The sequence below is a fragment of the Microcebus murinus genome, chromosome 15, assembly GCF_040939455.1.
Source record: "Microcebus murinus isolate Inina chromosome 15, M.murinus_Inina_mat1.0, whole genome shotgun sequence".
NCBI classification, from domain to species: Eukaryota; Metazoa; Chordata; class Mammalia; order Primates; family Cheirogaleidae; genus Microcebus; species Microcebus murinus.
In genome coordinates this window covers 27,264,704-27,281,203 of record NC_134118.1, presented here as the reverse complement: position 1 = coordinate 27,281,203, position 16,500 = coordinate 27,264,704, and the positions used below count along the sequence as shown (strand labels likewise).

Genomic DNA, 16,500 nt, shown 5'->3' with positions numbered 1-16,500 from the left:
AATATAGTAAGAATTAATGGTTTCTTAGTTTTGATAAATATACTATAGTTATTGCTGAGGGGTATACAGGAATTGTACTATCTTTGCAACTTTTCTGTAAATCTAAATCTAAATTTAAAACTATTCCAAAATAAAAAACATTTAAAAAGTTGGGGGTGGGGAAGAGGAAAGCCAAAAAAATGTAAAAACCATGTGAATCAATTTACCAAAGATATACTTACTTAAACATTATAAAAATACCATGACTCTCCTCAATTTGAAACCTTAAAATTTTGTATTCTGATACAATCTTCACAAATTGAGTCTCAATCTATACCTATCTAATCTAGTAAAATATGTTAACAATTACAAATGATCAGAATAAAAAACATAAAACCCAAATAAAGTTTTAAAAGATCCCAACCATAAGAACATTTTTTTACTCTTATAAGTAAAAGCACTTAGATATGTCAGTAGAAATGCACTTTTCTTTACTCACCACCCACTACCAAATGGTATTTTTATAACAAATACAGATATGGAACAAGTACATAAAAATAATTTGAAATACTACATTAAAATAGATTAAAAATAAAAGGCCCTTCCCAGAGTTCTTTTAAATTGCTAAAAAGGGAATGAATATGCTGAACAAATTCATAAACCTGATTCAGCATTTCTCTTCCCAGGTGCAGATTACAACAAAAAATCCTATGTCCCTAAAATCTTTCCATGACAGATACCTTCTTCAAAGTCTGAGCACAAAGTACTCATTGGAAGTAATCTATTGTGACCTCACTTATATCCCAGAATGTGGACAATTCCCTTTTGTATATTTTACACAATTTTCATATTTTGCTTCACCTAAGATGTGGTGCAATACCTTTGCATGGATTTACAGTTATCTTTAAGACATTAGGAGCTGGTGTCTCTAAAGCCCTTTCAGAGTTGTTTTCTACAAAGCTACACTTAACTCCCACTAGAGCTTAAAATGGCTTTTCTTTTAGGATTCATACAAAGATGTTAACTCTCTAAGGTTATAGGCGATACATTATTGCTTCCATGGACAATGGCACTCTAGTTACTAAAAAGAATTGCTCTTCTGAGGGTATCTCCAGAAAGAAGGTTATATTTTATAATCTCACAAGTTAAACCAATACAAAGATTGAAGCAAAGCAAGGTACTCTGCTCTGGTGAGAGAGAGTTAAATGATAGATGGAAGATAATTCACTTCCCTTTCAGGTGTGCTCTATAGAGTAAAATGATAGCTTATTTTTTCAGGACAAAAAAGTCTAAGTAAAATACAGGTGTATAAAAAGTATATTTCAAGTGTATTTTCTTTAAAAGTGATTTTTAAACAAAATACATCTTAAGGTGTACACTCATACTAAATCTCATAATATATTCCTCCTGACATGTACATACTAATCAAACATCTGCTCAAAATTACCATAAAAAACACATATTAAGCTCACATTCATCCTAGTATTTATCAAGTGTCCACTATGTGCTAGGCTTTGTGCAAAAAGGTAGCATTATGTTCATTCCATTAGGATCATGTTCTTTTTCTAAAAATAGCCTTGCAGATCTAATCCCTTAACTATCCACAATAATTTATCATTCTAAAATCTATGTTTTAATGGAGGGGAAAAAAAGCTAGCACTGACAACTTTGACATGTTAAATAGAAATCTTAGAAATATTGTAATAGAAGGAAATCACTGCATCAGAAATCAGCAGGCCTTAAATAATAAGATAGAAATTGAGAAATTGCCTTTATATTGAAATGGAGCATTTGATTCATTTAAGGAAAATGAATCAAGTCATCAAAAGCACATAATGCACACTTTTTTGAAGGTTAAGGAAGTTGAATTTTTGCCCACTATATTAAATCTGACAAGTTCAGTCAAAGCATTCTAGTTGACGCTGCACAGAACTTAGATGTACAGAGGAAAGTTTTCCATTTTTGGTGCAACTGAAATGACCTATACCAGAAATACTGTTTCAACCTACTTCCATGATATTCTAAAGTTGGTCAATAGTTCAGCTGTTTGGGCTCCAACGAGGCTATGTCTCTAAGCAATGTAATACTGAAATCTTACAGAGGAATAGAACCTAGAGAAGTGGCACTAATATAAAAACAGATGGTTTTGCTTTTTATAGCATTCAGTTTTCTAAAACAAAAATAAGTGTGACTACAGATTCTTTCCTATAAATTAAATCACATTAAAAAATAAACTCTAATGTGTACTCACTCAAAATGAAATATTTCAGTTTTCAGTATAATTCACTAATAATCTAGCAAAATTCTATTAGCAAATGTGTTCAGTAGAAGAAAATGATATGAATCAAACAAACAAAAATGTAATCCTAGAACAAGTAAATAACAGATACACAAGTCAAAACTTAAGACACCTAAACCTACTCTCCTAGGACCAGGGCACTTCTAGAAGAACAGGCACTTAATTTAATCCCAAATGGTTTCCTTCTTTTTCCTCCTCCCTTTCCCCACTGTAAAATATCATTATCATTATTATCATAATCATTATTGCTAAGAGTCTACTTTAATGATCACTCTTAGCTTTCCTTCTCAATAAATATCCTTGCTGAAGCAATATCTCACATAAGGAATTATACACCTGGCTGACTGGAGCCAACTGGTATATACTTATAGAAGTTTATTGCTGGCCATAATGAGCTTTTAAGATACCTATAGATCCAAAAAACTTTGCCTAGCCTTCTGATCTATCCATGACAGCCTCAATATAACCTGAAATTCCAAAGTTGTATTATTCCTTCAAGACCTTCAAATCTCCTCTCTAGGGATTTCCCAGTCTCTTGAACAATTTATACTCCTTGAACTAATATTTTTACAATTGGTGAAAGAAAACATGTATAAAATTAACAGTGATACAAGTTCGAATGCAGTAAGTACAGCAGTGCATCAGATACTTAAATGCAAAATGATAAAAGGGGGAGAATTTGCTCATTTGCTCAGTCTGATTCAGAATGGTGACAAGAAGGAGATGGCATCTGACCTGAGCATTACAGGGTAGGGAAGATCTGAGTAAATGGGAGAAGAGAAGAAAAATGTTAAATCCCATAAGCACAAACACACAGCATGTTTAAGTCACCTAGTATAGAGTCTTTGGAAAAATGTTATTTAAAAAGTTACTATAAATTAAGTTGAGACCAGATCTTAAAATGCCATTATATATAATTAAGCATTTAATATGTTGAAAATGGGAAACACTTAAGTTTTTATAGAGTAGTAATAACTATCATGACCAAGTGAGAAAGTGTTAAAAGAGAAAATGCATTAGGGATTGGAGAACCAGATATGTTAGTCCATAGCAATGGCGGTAGAAAGTGAAAGATAGAGATGAAGAAAAGAAATATTTTGTATATATAATTGCCAAGAATTGAGAAATGAGGAAAAGAAAGTAGAGTCCTAACTATTTTTTCTAGCCTAGGTGAAAACAAGCCATCAACACAAGAAATACAAATTAATCATAAAGCTCTCTTAAGGCAGGTTTAGATCTAATCACACTGAATTTTACAGAACAGAGAGGTGGAAAAGTCCTCTCCAATAGAAAGGGAATTCACTTTGGAGCTCAGGAGAATAGATAGGACTGGATTTGTATATTAGGGCACCATGAGCCCAAAGCTGATAGTAAACTCTTGAAAGTGGGCAAAATTACCCAAGGAGTCAATGCTGAGCCAATAAAGAAGGCCAAGGTCAGAAATTTAATGAAGTCATATATTTAATGAATGAATACATAAAGTGTAAAAAAAGAAAACTGACAGAAATATAAAATAAGGATGTCAATGGTTCAACATCATAGATAGCAAAAGGAATGAGAATGTTCCAAAGTGGGTGGAAATTCCATTCTATTATAGAAGGATTGAATGTTGGCAGTGGTCATAAACTTGACTGACTTTGACAGAGGAGTCAAAGTGAACTATGAAAGAGAAAACTTAATTGCCAGAGCAATGGAATGAAGGAGGGGAAAAGACAGAGGATGTTCTAAGAGAGAAGATAAATGACAGGCTGGGATTGTGGAGGGGACAAAAGAAGAGGGGATCATGGACAGGTTAGTCTAGGAGAGGAGTATGGATGTATATTCTCTGGATTAGGATATGGGTACCACTGATACATGCAGGAATATGTCATATTTGACTGACGAGGCATTCGGTACTTATACTGCTCTTTGGGAAAGTGGTGATGGCAAAGACAGTCTTAAGTCACCTATACAATTGTGACTGGTGATGCTTCCAACTAAGCACTGCAAAATAGAAACATCTTCTCCTTTCTAAAGAGCTTATAAAAGACTCTATGGGTGTTAGGCAGGTGGGAGGGTGAGAAGGAAATGGGTATATTCAAACCTAATGGGTGCAGTGCATACCATCTGGGGGAATAGACATGCTTGAAGCTCTGACTTGAGTGGGGCAAAGGCAATATATGTACCTAAACATTTGTACCCCTATAATATGCTGAAAAATAAAATTAAAATAAAAGAGAAATAAAAGACTATGGGAAATGTCTATTCATGATCTTTCCCACTTTTTAGTGGAATCATTTGTTTTCTTATTGTTAAGCTGTTTGAGTTCCTTGTATAGTCTGGTAATAGTCCTTTTTCAGGTGAATAGTTTGCAAATATTTTCTCCCATTTAACAGGTTGTCTCTTTACTCTGTTGATTGTTTCCCTTGCTTTGCAGAAGATTTTTATTTTATAGAGCCCCATTTGTCTATTTATGTTATAGATGTCTGTGCTTTTCAGGTCTTAGCCATGAAATCTTTGCCTAGACCAGTGTCTTAAAGTAGTCTCTCTGTTTTGTTTTGTTTTGTTTCTAGTAGTTTTATAGTTTAGAGTCTTAATGTTAAGTTTTTAATCCATTTGAGTTGATTTTTATATATGGGGAGAGATACAGGTCCAATGTTATTCTTCTGCATATCTATTTCTAATTTTCCCAGCACCCTTTATTGAAGAAGGTGTCCTTTCCCCAGCATGTTTTTGGCACCTTTATCAAAAATCAGTTGGCTATAAATACGTGGATTTACTTTCGGACTCTCTATTCTGTTCCATTGGTCTATGTGTCTGTTTTTCTACCAATGTCATTTTGCAGCAAAATGGATAGAACTGGAGGTCATTATTTAAGTGAAATAAGCCAGGCACAGAAAGACAGATACTGCATGTTCTCACTCATATGTGGGAGCTAAAAAGGCTGATCTCATGGAGATAGAGAGCAGGATAATAGATAACAGAGGGTGGGAAGGGTGTGGGGGTGGGAGGAGGATATAGAGAAGTTGGTTAGTAAGTACAAACATATAATTAGATAGAAGAAATGAGCTCCAATATTCGATAACAAAGTAGAGAGATTATAGTTAGCAACAAAGTGTCGTATATTCCAAAGTAGCTAGAAGACAGGACTTAAAATGTTCCCAAAACATATAAATGACAAATACTCAAGGTTATGGATACCTCAAATACACTGACTTGATCGTTACACATTCTCTGCATGTAATAAATATTCACATATACTCTATAAATATGTAACATATTTTGTATCCAAGAAAAGATTCTCTGGAGACCCACAAAAATTGGGCTTCTTATGGGCTGTCTTTTGTACCTGATTCATTAAACACTTCTACACAAGTATATTGTTCCACTGTTCCAAAAGATTACAAGAAAAAATTTTAAATGACATACTTGAACTTTAACATGTTTTTAATTAAAATTATTGTATAATTTTGTAGTTTAAAATTGTAGTACAAATTTAAAATTTTCAAATCTCATTTTTGAGAAAACTCAATCTTTACTAACCCTAGAATTGTGACTCAACACACTGACTGCCACACTAGAAAAAAAGAAAATTTTCCTTGGAGCCATGGTGTTTTATTATGAAAATAGAATAAAAATTTTGAAAACAAAATGATTCTTTCTAATTTAATGAAAAATTTTTTAGTTTGTATTATTTTCTGTTTTTTCCCAATAAAAAAAGTACTATAAAACTTGAAAATTAGTAATATAAAAAGTAATGTGGAAACTTGAAAACTAGGTTCATAAGGATAAAGAGGTTTCTTTTTGACCTGTCAGGCTTAAGTGTAATTTAAACTTAAACATAAAGAGAAAAACAAAATTTACTGACTTCTATTAATTTAATCCACAGTTTTAGAATTAAATTATCAGTATTAATTTTAACAATAAGAACATCAACAAGTAAGATTTTCATGAACCAACAGCAAGGTTTTGCACAGATTTTGCTTCATAAGGCCCTGGGCTCAAAACTAGCATGAGTTAAATGCAACTCACATGGCAGTTAATGTGTGAAAGCTTGAAAATTTCAGTTAAACAAAGGCTGAGAGAAACCCTAACAACATATTTTTAAAAAAATGTTTATAAGTTCTATTATGAAGAATATTCTAATTAACACACTATTAAAGCCCAGAGAAAGAACAGAATCTATCTGCAGAGCAAGGGAGTTCAGTTAGACATAATTACAGGTAAATTTTCATGTTTGCAATTATAAGGCTTCCAAAAGAGACCTTTAAAATCACTAATGGATATTTATCTTTCCACAGTGGTTGGAAACTATTATTTCCACAGGCCCATACTGGGGTCTATAATTTTTTTTCTGCCCCTTAGATTGGTTCATGTTCTCCCTCCAGTTTGGAATAAGTCATGCCAATGTGTGAACATACATACTTTCAGCTCACCTTTGTTTTAATACTGGGGTCCATGGAACTCGGCCAGGCCTCTCTCTCTGCTTTATGATTTGTGACCAACTTTATGATCTGTTTCTGTGCAATACACTTAAGAAACTTGATCTTTCACATAAGAATACACATTTCCTTTTTATGAAATGAAAAATGCATTTGTGGTGAGGAAGAAGAACACTTAGCAGAAGCACCCAGAGGAAAAGCAGCTAAAACATTGGGCCAGCTTAGACAAGTAATTTAACTTTTCTGAGCTTTGTGTCCTCCTCCTCATCTTTGATACCTCACAAGGTTAAACGAAGAATAAATGAGATTGTGTGTATAGACTATCTTTCATTGTGCCTGGCACTGAGTAGGTGCTAAACAAATTACCATCCTTCGTTCCTACATAGAATTGTAGTCATGTGTAGCCTTTATGTGTTTCTGTTACCACCTTGGAAGGAGTAATATTAACAAATCATACAGCTCATGGGGCTTGAGTTAGTTCACCACACCCTCCACACCACAACCACTGCACCTGCATGTTTCAACCCCCACTACCAACACACACATATACACACACATACACATGCACATGGGAACACACACACATACACACACCTTTCAGCTCTGAGATCTTAAGTGAAACCTCATGAGAGACAAAGTAAAGAGACATTTTATTTTCTTAGTTGCTATCAGGAAAGAAAAAAGTTACAGAGCCTATGGGTATTACTGGGATAATCAACACCTTGAGTGACTGACAAATCTAAGTAAAAGCTTCTCTATCCCTGTTCACCGCTGGCATTTAAGATATCAAGCAGATACTCTATTCAATTCCTTCCAAATGGACTACTGCAAGCTATTTCATTTTAAAATACATTCTTGAAAACAATCAAATTATGAATTAATCCTTAAAGATTGGAAAATTGCAAGCCATGAAACAGTGCAGAAGCTTGCAATTAGGATCATAAGGAGAAGATTGCAGAAGAGATGCCAGAAATTGTTATAAGAGTAGCTATAGCGAAAGGGAGAAAAACAAGTATAGATATCCCTGAAGATAATACATGTGCACACTACTGGTTACAGGGGGGAAATGCAAACTGGGAGGCATCTAGCCACAGTCTATTAAATTCTAAAGAAGCAAATCAAGCCATTAGTGTAAAGTGGGTATTAGAACCAGTAAGCTTAGAGCTTTTACATTTATTACAAGTTCATTTTGCAATAAGTGAGAAGTCGTGTACAGCCCCTGGTGTATCTCCCTTCCACTCCTCATGTCTTCACTCATTTTGAAACTATTAAGAGTCAGAATACAACACTACAGCAATGGTCAGCTATGAACCAGAATTCTTTAATGATAATTTCCCAGAAAGTACTGTATATAAATTCTTTGAGTTACCTAGCTTGGATTTTAAGTGTTGAGTTGCTCTGACAGAAATACCTTATTTTTAAATAGGTTGTGGTAGGACACAAGACAAGAAATAAGTTATTTCCCCAAATTGCACTTTGATCCTATAGCCTCTCAATGCTTCCTGGTAATTTAAGTATTTCCATCAAAATTTTACATTACTGATATATCCATTATGTTCACACACTGTGCTTTTATAAACATCCATGAACACCAAGGCTGTACCTTTGACTATAGGGTTTGTTTTTTGTTTATTTTGTCTCATTTTGTTTGTGAGAAGAAGGAAGCTAAATATATTAACAGTAAATAAACCACTCAACCATTCAATTTTATTTATTTTTTAGAACAGTTGCTTTTAGATTTTCAGATGTTTAATGAGGCTAAATGTTTTCATCAAATGAATCTGTGACTGTCAAAAAAGTCTAAATTTCCAACATTATTAGTAAAACCCCAAAACACTTTGCTTTTAGTCTAGTGACCCCACACATTCATCCATTCACACCTTAATTTATTCATTGCAGATTTATTGTGTGCCATGTGCCAGACACTGTACTAGGCACTGGGAAATAATAGTGATGCCCTCCCACCAAAAAAGACAAAATCTCTACCTTCAAACAAAGCGCACTTCAGTTTGGAAGATGGATAATAACCCAACTGGCTGTGTGGCAGCGTTGTGGCTAAGCTCATGGAGTAGCGGCAGTGTTGGTGGCGGCTGCCCGGAAGAGAATTCGCAGGACATCTCACACCATTGTGCTGATACAGCCTACCAGGAGGCCAGAAGGCAGAACTTACGCTATGAATCTGTGAATGAGTGCATGGAAGGTGTCTGGAAAGTGTATGAAAAACATCCAAAGAGAATGAATCCCAACAGTCCCTCCAGCACATGTGGTATCAGCCAGTTGTTTGATTTTACAGAAGATCGGACAGACCTCAGCTGCCTGGTTTACGGAGCTGCTACCCAGACATAACAGCCTTATAACAAAGACTGGATTAAAGAGAAGATCTACATGCTTCTTCGTGGGCAGGCACAACAGACGGGGAAATAATCGAGTTGGAAGCATCAGGGAGGTGGGAGTGGGCTTGGAGCACAGGTGTGTGCAGTCTGCCTTAATGGAAGTTTTGTATTATAGTAATCCTGTTTCCATTTGGTTACACTCCAGAATTATAGAATTCTATAAAATCCTTAAAATTTATCTACTAAAATCAACCAATCTCATTTCTGGAACTGAGTTCCAGAAAGAAAAAGGTCACACTCCAAGTTAGAAACAACTCAAGGCTTGTTTTTGTTGTTGTTACTAAGCTTACTCCCTATTTCTTTGCCATTTCATAGTTATCAACTTCTTACACAAAATTCAACTTCAAATCATTCTCTTCTCATTGCAATAAAACTATTTGTTTTAGGAAGTCATTAGTAACCACCTGGGTTCAGGCTACCTTCTCAGCCCTCCTCTGATATTCCTTGATCTTAGATGACAATCTATGTCTGCTGTAAGAAAAAGCAAGATATTCCTTCTAAACCTGAGATAAACAAATAGGATGATGAAAAGATGAGTATCCTAATGTAATTTAGTACACATGCAGAAAGTTTATAAGTTAAAACAATTAGTCCTTTTGTGCCCATTTATCATCCATCTGGAAAAGAGAGCCCATATTTAATGAAACAAAAAGTGAATATTAATTTAGCCTCTTAAACAAAAGATATTGATTAAAAGTTAGGTACCAACATGCCAAAAATTAATGACCATCAATGACATCTACTCCTTGTGTATTTCATTTTAAATGCTGAGGGAGGGTAATATTTGGAGATGTTACAAACATAGTCTCTGTATTTTCTTTTACTGTAGCCCTCTAATCTGTAATGATTTTCTTCTGGCTTTTTTATTTTAAGCCATTAGGCCTGGAGAAATAGGAAGAACTCTTGCTTGAACAAAATATCTAAAAGATTTGGGGGAACACAAGAGGAGCAGAAGTTAGATTTCTCCATTACACACACCTCAATTTGTGCCAAATTAAATACAGATTTCCTGCACTGAAAACAGGACTCCCAGATGAGTTTATAAATCTAGGGAATCGGGGAAAAAACAACCTGTGCTTCTCAGGGATTTGGAAAGCCCCAGTACTCACATACAAAACCTCATAGAGATTGTTACAGCCCAGCAGAGTAAGGGAGTAGCCAAATTATCTCTGATGCATTAAAGAGAGTGGACCTGATGGAGCTTTGAGCACAGGAATGAAGCACCAAACAGCAGCAACTTGTTTACTCTTCCAAGGCTGATATAAAACAATGGATATGTCAATAGTTGATAGGTAAACATGTGGCCAGTAAAGACCAATGCTCCTGTCTTCTCAATCCCACGTGATCATTATCCTCACTCTTAATTCCCATTCCCTGGTTCCCTGGGCAAAATGAAAAGAAAGCCTATATTCAATTCATTTCCTTTTTGCCACACCAAGGAAGGGAGACCTCAATTACAAATTAAATTCAACAACAAAAATTTTCTGCTTGTAGATTGAGATGGTCCCTTTCACATAAGAGACAGTGCTAAGTGCTAAAGGTAGAGATGAATTTGAGGACAGTGCTCTTAAATTAGCATTATAGTTAGTAGATAGAATGCAAGAATAACAAAGTAAACAAAAATATAAGTAACTTGTGCAATGTAACAAGACAAAAAAACTATAAATGGCTATACCCCCCTAATATGTCTCCTTTCAATAAGAATATATGAGCTTAATGTTTAAGTCTTCAAAACTATGGTGCTACTGTAAATACTTTCAAATCATGTGTCTTCATTTGCATTATTGGCCCCGTGAGCCTACTAAATATGTCAAATCTTAAAGTTGTCTTGTAGCTACACTGAGTCTTTTATATCTGCCAGATGGAGTAACTATACACTAATAAATATAGAACAATGTACAGGAAATGCTGGAATGACAAAACTAGAAAATTTGCTTTTCTACCTAGAGTACTGGGATCAAGCATCCTTTCAAAAACCACTAACCTTAATCTATATTTAATTCTAAGTAAGAAAAAAAAATCATCATAATGATTATAATTTGCACATGATTCACAGAGGATTGTGACATTTCCTTAAAACCTAGCATTGAATGTGAGACACAACAGCAAACATCAACTTAGAAATTATAATTATATTGAACTAAAAACATGTATGTGGGGAATAACCTATCTACCATTTTTTCTCTGGATTTCAGGAAAAATAAATCAATAAATGATAATAACGGTATCACTGGTGGGATCTATTGATTTTTGAATCACACTTACTGGAGATATTGATCTGTGAGCATGACCATTTTCTTTTAAAATCAGCTCACTTTGCACTCCTTGAAGCTCTCTGCTTACCCAAAAGCTCCAGACACCTTGACTAAGTATATGAGATGATTAAAAATGCTGTTGTTTAAGAAAAAGCAAAGTAACAAAATGAAAAACTTACAAAATTAAAAACTTAAGAAATTAAAACTTGAAAACTTCATAAAATGATCATACAGGGTAAGAAATACTGTTAGAGAAAAAGGAGGGTGTAGCTCAGGGTTACATAAAACTTTACGTCAGTAACAACCAATAAATAAAGGCTGATAAATCTATATTGTACAAAGAGAGTGCCAGGCAAAAAGAAAAATTAAGCTGTAAGAATAAGTAAACATAAAACAAGATTAAAATAATTATAGAATCATTTGCCCTGGATATTTTTAAATAAAGTCTATTTTACTATTTGTGTATGTGGCCAGAAAATTTGTAATCCTTTTCAGCTCTATAATTCTAGGGAATTCCCAAGTGGTGGTTGATTTATAACCAGTATTCCGTGTGTCTGTGTGCATGTATGTGCCTATGTGTTGTGGCCTCTGCTTTTCCCTAAACGTCTACCATATCCTCCCCTCCACCTTTCAGAAGGAGGCAATGATAACAAAGCCTTATTGACAGAACCCTTCCTGTGAATACCTTGAAAGTTGCTGGCAAAACCACAGGCAGGATCCTGCTGGTCAAATGCTCCCCTCTGGATCTACAATGCCCAGCACAGCATTCCCAGGCAGGAGGCTGAGAACAAGGCAGCATTATTTAGAAGAGACTGTGGTGGCATTATGACTGTTACAAATCAATAAAGGATGACTTGCATGTTTAACATAATTATAAATGCCTTAAGGACAGGGGTGACTCATGTCTTTCTGTTTGCTTCTATTTCTATATTCTATGCTTAGCACAGTTCAAGAATATATGAATCAAACAATAATTAGTTGTGGCATTTAATCAAGTACAACAGAATATGATATATTTTATCCAAAGATATTAAGGGAACAAAAAAAAACAAACCCTAAACTAGACAATTGGATATGTATGAGGAATTGCTGAGCAAGCCAGGTAGTGGTAACCCTGTATTTCATTTAATAACTTAATGGTATGTCTGAAATAGCAATTATATTACTTGTTCTTTTTTTGATGCCTTGTAGCTCTCTTATGGAGAATGATGTGTGAACCATACTTATGTAATGCAGGAATTCTCTTTCACAACACATCATGTTTTCTTTTCAAAGAAAAAAAACACATAAAATGTTGTTCCTTTTAAATCACTTTCCAAAACACTAGGAAAATTAGAATTTGAGTTTTATTGAACTAGTAGGAAAAAAAACTATTTTTATAAAGGACATGTTGATTCAAGAAATTATTGAAACCATTCTGCTTATGAAAATATGTTGAAAACATTCAACAGAAAGTTGAAATTTATTTCCAATAGCGAATAATATATTTATTATTTTACATCATTTACTGTAATAATTTGCTCTGGAAGAAATTATGTAGCTGCTTAAAGGAACTACTTATAGATCCTTAATTTTAAATAATTAAATAAAACAGCAAAAATATGGTTTCAAAAGGAAACTAAAAGAACAAATCAAATGAGATAATTGGAAAAATATACAAATCCAATTATCACACACAGTTTAGAATTTTTCCTAATAATGACAGTGGAGGATAAATATTGATTTTTTTCTCCATTTAGTAATTTGTAGGTCTACATTAAAATCTGAAACAGACTCAATTTTGAAGACTTAGAAAACCTAGTTCTAAGATTGTGTGCTCCAACTTTCCACTAAAAACACTTTTCTTCTTAAAATGATCTGTCTTAGAATTCATCTTAAAGAAGTCTGGGGAAAATAAAAGTAGAACCATTCTAAAAGCATTCTAAATGTTGCATTTGCCTCCAGAGACAAAGTAGTTCTTCCTTATCATTTATTTAGTACGCCAACAGGTGAATGTCCTTAAAACAGTTATTATTTTCAGTTAACTGTGCTTTATACTGAATTGCAGACAGACATGTACTGAGCTATTATTATCAGGATTATTAATCATAACACCCAAGATTTTTTTTAAATAAGCTTTCTGTCATCCTCCAGAGTAATCCTGGGCAGAAAAAGAAAAGAAAAAAAAAAATTATGAAGCTCAGTTACAGCAACATCTTCTTTAGTTTTATGACTTAAGAAAATAACTAAAGTTAACCATGTTGAGTTCAGTTCCAAAATGAAATATATACAATTAACTGACACCTTTGTGATGCGTATTTTAAGGAAATATACATTTTCTCAAAGGTTGTTATTCACTAAACAATTCTGTAAAAAATCTTTCAATTGACCATCTATCCAAACTGTGTTTAAGTTCTGAGAAGCAATACGACATTTAAAATGAAATCTTTTTAATGGGGTTATTTGATTTTTTCTTCCTAATTTTCGTGAGTTCTAAGTATATTCTAGTTATCAGTCCCTTATCGGATGCATAGGATGCAAAAATTTTCTCCCATTCTGTAGGTTGTCTGTTTACTTTCATGACTATTTCTTTGGCTGTGCAGAAGCTTTGTAGTTTGATCATGTCCCATTTATTTATTTTTGTTGCTGCTGTGATTGCCTTTGGGGACTTCTTCATAAACTCTTTGCCCAGGCCGATGTCTAGGAGAGTGTTTCCAAGTTTTTCCTCTAGAGTTCTAATAGTTTCATATCTTAGGTTTAAGTCTGTTATCCAGCGTGAGTTGGTTTTTGTGAGAGGTGAAAGGTGTGGGTCCTGTTTTAGCCTTCTACAGGTGGCTATCCAGTTTTCCCAGCACCATTTATTGAAGAGAGATGACTTGAACAGAAATTTTTCTAAGGAAGACAGAAGAATGGCCAACAAACATATGAAGAAATGCTCAACATCTCTAATCATCAGGTAAATGCAAATCAAAACCACAATGAGATATCACTTAACCCCAGTGAGAATGGCCTTTATCAAAAAATCTCCAAACAATAAATGCTGGCGTGGTTGCAGAGAGAGAGGAACACTCCTACACTGCTGGTGGGACTGCAAACTAGTTCAACCTCTGTGGAAAGCAATATGGAGATACCTTAAAGCGATACAAGTGAATCTACCATTTGATCCAGCAATCCCATTGCTGGGCATCTACCCAAATGATCCAGTGACACTCTACAAAAAAGACACCTGCACTCGAATGTTTATAGCAGCACAATTCATAATTGCAAGGCTGTGGAAACAGCCCAAGTGCCCATCAATCCAAGAATGGATTAATAAAATGTGGTATATGTATACCATGGAGTACTATTCAGCTCTAAGAAACAATGGTGATATAGCACATCTTATATTTTCCTGGTTAGAGCTGGAACCCATACTACTAAGTGAAGTATCCCAAGAATGGAAAAACAAGCACCAGATATATTCTCCAGCAAACTGGTATTAACTGAGTAGCACCTAAGTGGACACATATGTGCTATAGTAATAGGGTATTGGGGAGGTGGGAGGGGGCAGGGGGGCGGGTATATACATACATAATGAGTGAGATGTGCACCATCTGGGGGATGGTCATGATGGAGACTCAGACTTTTGGGGGGGGGAAATGGGCATTTATTGAAACCTTAAAATCTGTACCCCCATAATATGCCAAAATAAAAAAAAATTTAAAAAAAAATGAAATCTGTGTAGTTAGTTCCTAGTTATTATGAAATTAAGGGGAAAAAATTATGGTTCCAGATATCATCTTAAATCACATTAATCCCGGTGATTATCTTTTTGTGTGAACTTTTTTTCATAATCAGAATTAATAGAATTTATGAAGAATTTGCAATCCCATTGAATTATTCTACTCACACACCCATTGGAGTCACATGTGTTTCACAAAGGATGCGTTTATTTGCATAGAGAACAGGTTGTACTGATGTATATGCATCAAATAATGAAGATACTACATAATCTGATTATTTATGTCATAAAGTTCTTCCTGGGATGCAGATGAGCTTCATGCCTCCCTAATTAATGTTTTGAACAATGATTCACTCTGTTATCTTTTATTTTGGACTAATTTTCTTTTCCATTTTGCTTCCCTTTGATCTCCAAATTTCAAAGAAGACTCAAAATGGTCATATATTATTCATTTCTCTCTATGCTAGTTAAAACATCCATTTTTATCTGTGGCATTACCTTTGCCAGAATAGAAGATGGATAGTATTAATTTTCTTGTTACCCCAGACACAGGTTAATCAACTCTCATATCTTCCAGAATTCCAAAGACCTCTCAATTAAATTTCTAGAAATAGTAAATTCAATGTATGGGATACAGATACCCCAGAAGGTACATGGCAATGAATAGGCCACATTTGGGATATTATGCTAGAACTGTACATAAAGCAATTCTCTCAAGCAACTATCCTTTGGATACTAAAAACAAATAAAGCACCTGTAAATTATTGTCTTTATACTGACAGTAACTACCGAGGTTTGAGGGGAAAAAATCTGTTATTTACATAAAAACCATAGAAGCTCTTAGTCTCATACTGCTCACAGCGCTCACAGTGCTTTAAGAAAAAGCAACATATCAAAACATTTTAATATTCTTTTTCATAATGAGCTCAAGATAGGTGTATCACAAAGAGGAAGATATTTTATACCAGAAAAGTAGCTATGTTGAAATATAGGGTCAGCCCTGCATGAGCTCTGTGGCCTCATTTCAGATCTTCAAGCTCCATAAGTATACATTAGAACAATAGAACAAGCCAGGACTTCTCTGAAGATGAGTTCTTACACCCTCAATGCTAAGGATGTCTTAAGAATGCCTTGTCTTTATCTGACAAAGTCAAAAATACTAGCAAATTGTAGATTTCTTTAAAAACCATGTGTGGCTTTTCAGTGACCCTCATTCAATCATCTGACTCCCTAAATAGACTACAGAGCCTGTCCATAATGCACTCTAATATCTAAGCTCAGAAAGAGCTAGGCCACAGTCTAAATCATCCCCAGGGTGAAGACACACGTCCCAGATACATGTCAGAAATACAGGAACAGGATGAACCATGCTAGGCAGAGCAGGGAAGTGGGCATGGCCTCTGCCAGGGCTCCACCTTCCTCTATCTCTGTTTCTTTCTCCCTAAGTAACAAT

At 34.6% G+C, this 16,500-nt stretch overlaps 1 protein-coding gene and 1 pseudogene across 5 annotated transcripts in view; one reads left to right on the top strand and one right to left on the bottom strand.

Moving 5' to 3' along the window:
* The window catches only part of MARCHF1 (membrane associated ring-CH-type finger 1), a 726,479-nt gene that overhangs the window by 644,534 nt on the left and 65,445 nt on the right, over positions 1-16,500 (bottom strand). The gene's annotated exons all lie outside the window — the stretch shown is intronic.
* LOC105854940 (enhancer of rudimentary homolog pseudogene) lies at positions 7,996-9,123 on the top strand (annotated as a pseudogene).